Source organism: Schistocerca piceifrons, unplaced genomic scaffold (assembly GCF_021461385.2).
Source record: "Schistocerca piceifrons isolate TAMUIC-IGC-003096 unplaced genomic scaffold, iqSchPice1.1 HiC_scaffold_958, whole genome shotgun sequence".
NCBI classification, from domain to species: Eukaryota; Metazoa; Arthropoda; class Insecta; order Orthoptera; family Acrididae; genus Schistocerca; species Schistocerca piceifrons.
This window is the reverse complement of record NW_025729232.1, coordinates 25,001-35,000: the sequence shown is the minus strand read 5'-3', so window position 1 is coordinate 35,000 and position 10,000 is coordinate 25,001.

Here is a 10,000-nt window from a genome sequence, read left to right as displayed (position 1 = left end):
TTTTTTTTTTTTTTTTTTTTTAAAAAAAAAAAAAAAAAAAAAAAATTCTTTATTCTTCAAAATATATGATACATATCAACCCACCACCTTATATAATTAGTGGGTCCTAGTTTATACAATTCTGATGTTACTACTACAGCTTACTCTATGTTAGTTTTTCTTATTCTCACTATGGGCACTTCAATTATCAATTGTACTATTTCTATGCTATTTCATTCTTCTTATGCTAATTTACATCTACCTGCAGCGTTACAGGTGTGCCAGCGTTGTATAAACCTACTTGGTGGCCCTGTTCACCGAGCTAATCCCGGTGAACGTGCCCCTGGCACCAGGCTGGCCGGTGTTGTTGTTCGCTGCAGTACTATACTATTTTTGTTATCCTAGCTTATCCTACATTTAACCTAACTTAGCCTAGAGTCAAAATTGGTGAGTGTCTAGATCGGTGGTTGGGCGCACCCTCCCCCTAATCCTAGACGTGGCGGATTCCAGCCGTGAGGCGGCTGGCCAATCCACGCCTCGGCGGAAACAGGACAGGTGCGCAGGGTCAAGTTCGGTATATGATATCTAATCGTTGTTCCTTAGATATTCCTTAATTACTTTAAGTGATATCTCATTCGCCAGTTTATTTAGAGTTGGGAAATGATCCTCGTGCCTGAGCAGGTGATACGTGTCAAAATTGGGTAGCTGTTGACGTAATTGCGCTGCTACGTCGTCGAAGAGGTGGCACTCATACACCACGTGTTCTGGGGTGCCCGGTGTGGCCCCACAGTCACACGCTGGTGTAGCCCGTTTCCCGAACCGGCATAAATATGCCGGGTAGGGTCCATGACCTGTGAGGAAGTGCAGCAGTCCTCGTGATGGTGTGAAATGTTTTAATTGTAATCTTTCCCTAATGCTGGGCAGCAGTTCATATGTTCTGCGACCGGTTTCTTCATTGTCCCATTGTTGTTGCCAAAGCTCTTCCCCCCTGCGTTTAATTTCCAGTTTATTGCCCACATGTGTCCCCATTAGATCGACTATTTTCTCCCTGTTTCCCTTCTTCACCCAGTACCATGTCGCTTGTTCTCTAATTTTAATGTCGAGCGGACAAAGCCCCATTAATACCGTTAGTGCTGCGCCCGGTGTTGTTCTATATGCCCCTACTGATCTAAGAAGCATGTTTCGCTGCACTCTTCTCACAGCCATGGCAGGCATAACCCTCGTGAGCCTGTGGGCCCAGACTCCTGACCCATATCCTACAATAGATGTCAATATACTATTGTGATACAGTTTGATCAATTCTGGTGGCAGATGGAATCGCTTGTGGCCAATTGATATTAGGTTGTTTAGTGTTTCTAATGATTTATGTGCGACAGTGTCAATATGTGATGCATAAGTCCACCTCTCATCGACGATTACTCCCAAGTATCGCGCTTCATGGCGTCGGAGAACTGGCAAGCCATCTATTCTCACTGTCGGGTTCCTGACCAGTTGTCCCTTCAAGAGTAGGTAAGTGGACTTTGTTGGTGAGATCTTCATTTTGGTCGTATGGCACCATGTACTCAAGATGGAGATAGCCCTTTCAATTTTCGGCTCTAGGTCTTCGCGGCTACGGCCGCCAACCAGCAGGAGGAGGTCGTCCGCGTAGGCTATGCCCTCTAGCACATCGTCACTGTTCTGTAGATTGTCCAAGAGGGGTTCCATATTAATGTCCCAAAAGAGTGGCCCCAGGACCGATCCCTGTGGACACCCCTTGGTAATCTTCTTACTTATTCTTCCGCTAGGGGACGATAGCCAGACCTCCCTATTCTCACAATAGCTCCTCAGACAACCATATAGCGACCTCGGGCACTCCTTCTCACGCAGGCGAGAGAAGAGGGAGGGCCACCACAGGTTGTCAAAGGCGCCACTGATGTCTACCATGATGCCGACCACGTATTTGTGCGGGGTAGCGGCACAGACCTCCGCAGCCAGGGCGATGGCGTCAGACGCCGATCTCCCAGCTCTGAAGCCGAATTGTCTGTCGCTCATCCCGCACAAAACTCTGTGTGCTGCCAGTCTGTCTGCCAGCAGCCTCTCAAAAAGTTTCCCCAGTGTGTCTAATAAGCAAATAGGTCTATAAGACTTTGCTTCTTGTGGATCTTTATCCGGGCTTTTCTTAATTATCACCACTGTTGCTCTTTTCCAGATTTGGGGGTATTTCCCGAGCCTCAAGCACTCGTTATATAACTTTGTGAGAGGAGCTACTAGCTGGGGGGCCAGGAATTGCACCACCTCCGCGGTGATGCCGTCCGGGCCAGGAGCCTTGCCTCTTTTGAGGGCATTTATCTGAGCGGCTACTTCTTCTTCAGAGAAGGGATATACTACATTGTTGTTCTGATATTCTTCTAGGTCTTGTCTCCGAATTTGTTGCTGTGCCTCGGAGTCATCGTTTTCGTCATCGTCAGGCAGCAGGACGCGGAGCAGGACCTCAGCAGTTTCCTGCCAGGTCCCTGTCATCCTGCCCTGATCCCTGACGGTAGACAGCACCATGGGTGATCTGATCTTTTCCCGTACTAACTTGTACGGTACGCCCCATGGGTCCATGGCTAGCTGTGTTCTTACATATTTCTCCCAGCTCTGTAGCCTAACTGCCTTAAGCTCCTGTTGGAAGCGTTCCTTCTCTTCTCTGTATCTTTGCAACCAGCGTTGCTTCTCCTCCCAGACGACACTCCGCTGGTAGTACCTCCTAGCCCTCCGTACAGACTGGCGCATCTGTCCGAGTTCGGTAGACCATGGCGACGGGGGGGCCGCTACGGCTCTCCTCCTGGTTGGTACGGCAGCTTTTACCGCTCTGACAACCGCTTGCACCAATTCCTCAGCATATCCTTCGACATTTTCGTCACCATCCGGCAATATCGGTATTTCACACTCCCGTGACAGGCGGTCCCAGTCAGCCTTGTTGTAATTCAGCTGTGTCTCCCACCCCATGTCCCAGCGGCACTCTTCGTTCCCTAATGAAAACGTAATGAGGTTGTGGTCACTGGTTGTCACCTGATCCCAGACCATCCAATTGGTTAATGTGGTGGCGAGATTGGGCGTGACCAATGTGACGTCAATGTTTGTGCCCTCGCCCCCACCTCCTACATAGGTGGGTGGATTACCTCGCTTGTTGGCGACAAGCAATTGTAACGCCATGATGGTCTCCTCAGCCTTTTCTCCTCTATCATCTCGCGTGCCGCTGAACCACAGGGGGGATTTGGCATTTATATCTGCAGTGATGACACATCGACGTCCCCGCAACGCCGTGGCTATTTGCATAAGTTTGTCTAGGAATTCGTCTATTTCTCGTCCGTACTGGAAGTACATGTTAATGATGCACAGTACTCCAGCTGGTGTTTGTAGTTCCACGACGTTGCAGTGATCGTCACAGAACTGTGTTAGGACTGTGGCTTTTATTGCTCTATTTATTATCATTATAGCTGCTTTGGGTTCCGCTTCACTGTGAACGACTTGCCAGTTAGCTGCTGCAAAAGGGATTCGCCCAGCCAGGGAGTATGGTTCCTGTAGACAGAGCACATCTAGACTCCTCTCCTCCACGACCTTACGGAGTTCCTGCATGACTAATCTGCTATTATGAGAGTTAATCTGTCCTACGTTTAAATGGGTCACGTGCGTAATATGTTCTGATGTGTGAATCCGGCCAGTTCTTGCTCCAGTCGTGAGCTAGTCTTCCATTTGTGATGACAGATTGACTATAAATTTCATCAAGATCAAACTTCTCGTTTCTTCTGTCGAAAACCTTTTTGACCAGGTCACGCAGGGCTCCGAAGTCCGTGGGAAGGTTCATTGTCTTCAGCTGTATTCTATCGACAGCCTCCATTACCGGGAAGGTGACGTCTCTGCCATAATCATGCCCGACACGTACCACATGCCTCAGTGCTGTGGTGAGGACCGCCGGCTCCTCCAGTCGCGCAAGTTGTAATGCATGTTCTAGGTTGGGGTATACCCTATGGGGATCTACGCCCGAACCTTTTTGTGTGAGAGGGTTTGTATCAGCCGTTGTACTGTTTATTGTATTATCTTGTACTTTTTGTTTATCCATAGTTACTATTTGTTTTGCCACAGGTCGCCCTTGCAGTCGTTCTAGTTCTTCAAACGACCTTAGTCCCCGGTTTCGGGGGAAGGGAGCACTGGTCTGCCCACATGGGTCTGTTTGTACACCAGCATCTTTTGTCTCTACCTGTCTGGTCTGGGTTTTTGTCGCTCCTTGTAGGAACTCCCTAAATCTGCTGGCCCTAAGTGCATCCCTAACCCTTTTACTCGGGGACTTTCTTTTAGGCTTCCTGTTGACTGATATGGACTCAGCCATAATCAGTCCTCGAGATAAGCCGTTGCTCTAAAGCCCTGTATGTGGGGCAATTTCTTCCTGTGGCATTACAATTTCTTTTCCCTCTTCTTGCGCAGGGGATACATATCCCTGTTTTGCCACAAGTTTTCCTGGTGTGATCTTCAGCGCTGCACCTGGAGCAAGCCGGCTTTCGCTCACAGTGTTTGTGTATGTGGTCGAGGTCCCCGCAATTGTGGCAGCGGGGAACTACGAGGTAGTCCCTTACGTTTATGGAGTGGAACCCCATATATATTCTGCCCATAGTGGTGAGCCTACGCCACATACTTCCGGAAACTTCTGCTACATGATGTACTGTATCGCGCTCTCTGGGTCCAGTTTTGAACCGCAATTTGAATTCTTTTTTAAAGTTGTCTGTACTCATTTCCTCAAAATTTTGTTGACATATTGTTTCATAAATCTCATTTTCATTCATGGTGGTGGGCACGTCATACAGGATCACCAAGGGATTCCGCTTTTTGGGCGGTTCACACTTAACGACCTTTTTAAGTTTGTCATGGTTAAGTATCTTATCCCGGTCTTCTTCGGTGGCAACATCTACAATTACGACATTTTTGGTTGCCTTCACCTTATTTATTTTAATTTTGTCTGCTGCCGGGTTTACAGTAGTTGTAAATAGTTGTTGCACTTTTTTAATGTCCTGGCCTGGAAGGGGTCTTAAGAAGACCGCCGTGTCGGGCCTTTTGGACACCTTTTCAATGGTCTCTTTTGTTGTCTGTGTTTTAGTGGCCGCTTGTGCGACCACTCCTGCCCACGTTTTGGTGGGCTGTTTGCGCAGTCGTTCATTCTCTTTCTCTAACTCCTCTAGCCGCCCCTCGAGCTTCGCACTGGCGATAGCCCAGGTGGCGAGTTCCTTCTTGATAGAGAGAACTGCTGTATTGCTTATCTTGCCGTTCTTTATACTAGAATCTAGCAGTTGGTTGATTCTAGTATGCCATTCAGTGACGTTTTCTGCGTTCTGCCCCAGGCCCTCTTCAGGGGTGGGAACAGTATGTGTCGAACACCTCGAGAGAACACTCGAATCACTCGTCTCTTGGTCAGCCATGATTCATTTGACGAGTGAAAAGGTTGGGAGCCCGTCTCTTGCCCCGGACCGGCTCCTCTGGCATGGGGGGGGACTCTTGCAGCTCGCCCACCGACCTCGCCCCTAGGTCAAGGGCACTCCAGAGCTGCAGGGTTCAGCGCGCCGTTGCCAGCGCACTGGTCCCCGTCGAAGGCCCCGTCGTCGACGATTTCACTCGACGCTCCTCGGCAAGTGCACCCCGCACTCCGGAGAGGCGGATGCACCCCTCGCCCTTCGCCGCCTACTAGCCCGAGTTTCCACCTGAAGGCCAAGGACCCACTCCTACTCAGGTGGTGGGTCGGTCCCCCAGTCGTTCAGCGGTCTGGGCCCATCTAACCTGGCCCAGGCGATGTCACCACCTCCTGGGTTTGGCAGAACACGCCCCGGTTACCCAGGGGCGCGGCGAAGCACCCTTGCCGACTCGCGCCGCGATCCCACGCCGACAAACGAGGTCGCCGGCATGCAGAGCACCTGCTGGTCTGTGCCCTGCGAACAGAAAGGGACTGGTGTTCGGTCCCTCGACACAGCTCCCCCTGTGCCACGCACCCTTCGCTTTCGCATCGGGTTGGGTCGCAGCTCTCCCTTTTGACGCAAGGCAGAATGCCAAGCTTGACGTCTGGCACCACGGGAAGGCGGAAAGAGCTACTTGGGAAGGAGAGGCTGTGAGAGACGCTTCACTTCCCCGAGTGAGGACTGCCGCGGCACGCCCGACTGGAAAGCGATACGCCCCAGTGCGAGCCTCCGTGCCTTACGGCGCGCCGGCAACGGGCGGGCCCGCGCCGTAACGCGCCGTCAAGCGACTGACCTCACGCCAGACTCGGGACTCTGTTTGCATGTATTAGCTCTAGAATTACCACAGTTATCCAAGTAACGTGGGTACGATCTAAGGAACCATAACTGATTTAATGAGCCATTCGCGGTTTCACCTTAATGCGGCTTGTACTGAGACATGCATGGCTTAATCTTTGAGACAAGCATATGACTACTGGCAGGATCAACCAGGGAGCTGCGTCAACTAGAGCTGAGCAGCCGGCCGCCCGGGAGTGTGTCCCGGGGGCCCGCGCGAACACGCAAGCGTCCGCTCAATCATTCTGCAAACAGGAGGAGGCTGAGCTCCCCTGCACAATACACCTCGAAACCCTCTCAGGTCCCGGCGGCGCGCAGCGCCGTCCCAAGTACTTGGTCGGGTTCGAGAGAGGCGCAATCGCCCGGAGTTAGGCGAGTAGACGCTTTCGGTGCGACCACCCGTGCTCCCAACTGAGCTTGCCGCTGCCGACAGAGGCCCGGGAGCGTGCTGTCGTGGCATTGCCGGCGGGAGACAACACGCGCCACCTACGGTGACCGGCAGCTCCAACGCCAGCGCCACAGAAGGACAAAAGCCCCACTTGGGTGCCGAAGCGAACTCTCCCAGCACAGCGCACGCGCCAACACATCCGCACAGCTGCGATACAAACCACCAGCGAGAACCGCTGGGGCGACCGAGCAGCAGACGGCGTCGCGGCGCCGAGCGCCGGGCGGCGGCGCATCCTCAACGCACACAGTCCTCAATCGGACCAGCACACTGAAGGTGTCCACCGCGCTTCGCACCGGGCCCGCGAGGACCTACTTTGGCCGCACGGCGCCGCGCGCAGGGTGCGCCGGCGCGCAGCTGCGACGCCTGCCGCGTCCGTCGGCCGGCGCGCCTGCCACTGGCCGCCCCCACCAGCCGGCTGTAGCGCGTGCGCCCACGCACCGCGCGGCCAGCACGCCGGGAGGCGCCCCCTCACCGGCCGGGGACGGTCCCACCCAGCCACCGCCGCGTATCGCTTCACACCCAGATGCCGTTCAGTTTCATCGGCATGGTGGGTATCGCTGGAACAACCGGTTAGTACCTCAACCTATCGTCGCCATCACCGATTCACCCCTAGCGAGAACAACCGCACCACAACGGGTTACCATTTCTTCATTTGCGTAACTTCACCAGAAAACGTAGGCGTCCATCGCCATTAGCAACTTCAACGATTATTGCATGCCTGTGTCAGGTGTCACGCCACACTACGTCTGCCCACATACACGCAACAAAATGTGCACGCCTAGACAATACGTGGAAGGTGGCCCCCGTACGTATGCGATGTCCATTGCTCGAACGACTGTCAACCGGCCTCTGTAGCATGTCGCAGATATGGAACGCGGTGCACCATGCTATCACGGTGTTTGAGGAGAGACGACTAGGTCCGAATACATCAACAGACAGCTCATGCTAATCGCCATCCACGGCGTCCGTTCCTCCCACACGTCTCTATGGCGTACCACACTGCAATCCAGCTCTCATAGGGAGACGACACGTAGCTGCGTGCACAATATTTGCACTGTATGGTCCGCCGTTTTTGGGCGCAGTCGTTGTACGGTCACACATGTGCCACGATGTATCATTCAGTACATAAGGACGAATGTGCAGTACAGATTGTGGTTTATGCGTACGACATCAGCGGACAGTTGACACAGGCCGCACCACAACGTAGCCTGAGTACGTCGCATGCGAAGGGCATTGAACATGCAAACTTCTCACCAACCAGCTTGCGAAGGCAGGGGGCAAGGTGGGGACGTGGGGAGGGGTGGGGGGGGGGGCGGCATGTACGTCCTGCTGCCATCCACAGTACAGTGTACAGCAGGAGCAGGTGGAAAGTGAGCAAGACTTGCAAGGTGTTTAACATGAAGCGATACACAGGGGAGCGGGCAGTGCGAGTAGCGAACTATATTGCGAGGGTTGCGGGTGGGCAACACTACACTAATTGAACGAGTCGTATAACAATTACAGAGCAGGTTAAGGCACAACGTGGGTTACGTTAAGGCACAACGTGGGTTACGTTAAGGCACAACGTGGGTTACGTTAAGGCACAACGTGGGTTACGTTAAGGCACAACGTGGGTTACGTTAAGGCACAACGTGGGTTAGGTTAAGGCACAACGTGGGTTAGGTTAAGGCACAACGTGGGTTAGGTTAAGGCACAACGTGGGTTAGGTTAAGGCACAACGTGGGTTAGGTTAAGGCACAACGTGGGTTAGGTTAAGGCACAACGTGGGTTAGGTTAAGGCACAACGTGGGTTACGTTTAGGCACAACGTGGGTTAGGTTAAGGCACAACGTGGGTTAGGTTAAGGCACAACGTGGGTTAGGTTAAGGCACAACGTGGGTTAGGTTAAGGCACAACGTGGGTTAGGTTAAGGCACAACGTGGGTTAGGTTAAGGCACAACGTGGGTTAGGTTAAGGCACAACGTGGGTTAGGTTAAGGCACAACGTGGGTTAGGTTAAGGCACAACGTGGGTTAGGTTAAGGCACAACATGGGTTAGGTTAAGGCACAACATGGGTTAGGTTAAGGCACAACATGGGTTAGGTTAAGGCACAACATGGGTTAGGTTAAGGCACAACATGGGTTAGGTTAAGGCACAACATGGGTTAGGTTAAGGCACAACATGGGTTAGGTTAAGGCACAACATGGGTTAGGTTAAGGCACAACATGGGTTAGGTTAAGGCACAACATGGGTTAGGTTAAGGCACAACATGGGTTAGGTTAAGGCACAACATGGGTTAGGTTAAGGCACAACATGGGTTAGGTTAAGGCACAACATGGGTTAGGTTAAGGCACAACATGGGTTAGGTTAAGGCACAACATGGGTTAGGTTAAGGCACAACATGGGTTAGGTTAAGGCACAACATGGGTTAGGTTAAGGCACAACATGGGTTACGTTAAGGCACAACATGGGTTAGGTTAAGGCACAACATGGGTTAGGTTAAGGCACAACATGGGTTAGGTTAAGGCACAACATGGGTTAGGTTAAGGCACAACATGGGTTAGGTTAAGGCACAACATGGGTTAGGTTAAGGCACAACATGGGTTAGGTTAAGGCACAACATGGGTTAGGTTAAGGCACAACATGGGTTAGGTTAAGGCACAACATGGGTTAGGTTAAGGCACAACATGGGTTAGGTTAAGGCACAACATGGGTTAGGTTAAGGCACAACATGGGTTAGGTTAAGGTACAACATAGGTTAGGTTAAGGTACAACATAGGTTAGGTTAAGGTACAACATAGGTTAGGTTAAGGTACAACATAGGTTAGGTTAAGGTACAACATAGGTTAGGTTAGGTTACACGTTGTTGTAAGGAAAGGTGTAGGGGGGGGGGCGGGGGCGGCAGGTTCGTTGATAGTGATTATAGTAAGTGAATGCTTGTGACATGATGAGATTTGTCACGTCAGGATGCACCTTTGGCTTATTAGAGGCGGCGCTCCAATTCTATGCTTGTGTCAGACCTGTGTCTTTGACTCATGTCATTGTTTGTGGGCTGTGACAGGAGGTACTATTGTGATGTTGGGTGCACCGTTGTATAGGACATGTGTGGGTATTGGTGCCTTATCTGCGCAATGGTGGATGTCGAAAGGGGGGGATATTCTATTTTCCGCATGGACCTCCTGGTCTGGTTGTGATAGTGTGGATTGTGTAATGTGGCGGAGAGGATGCACTGGATGTTGTTCCATGCTGGTGCTTACATATTGTATGTGCGCCCGTTAGAAGCAGAGAGTGGTGCGTGA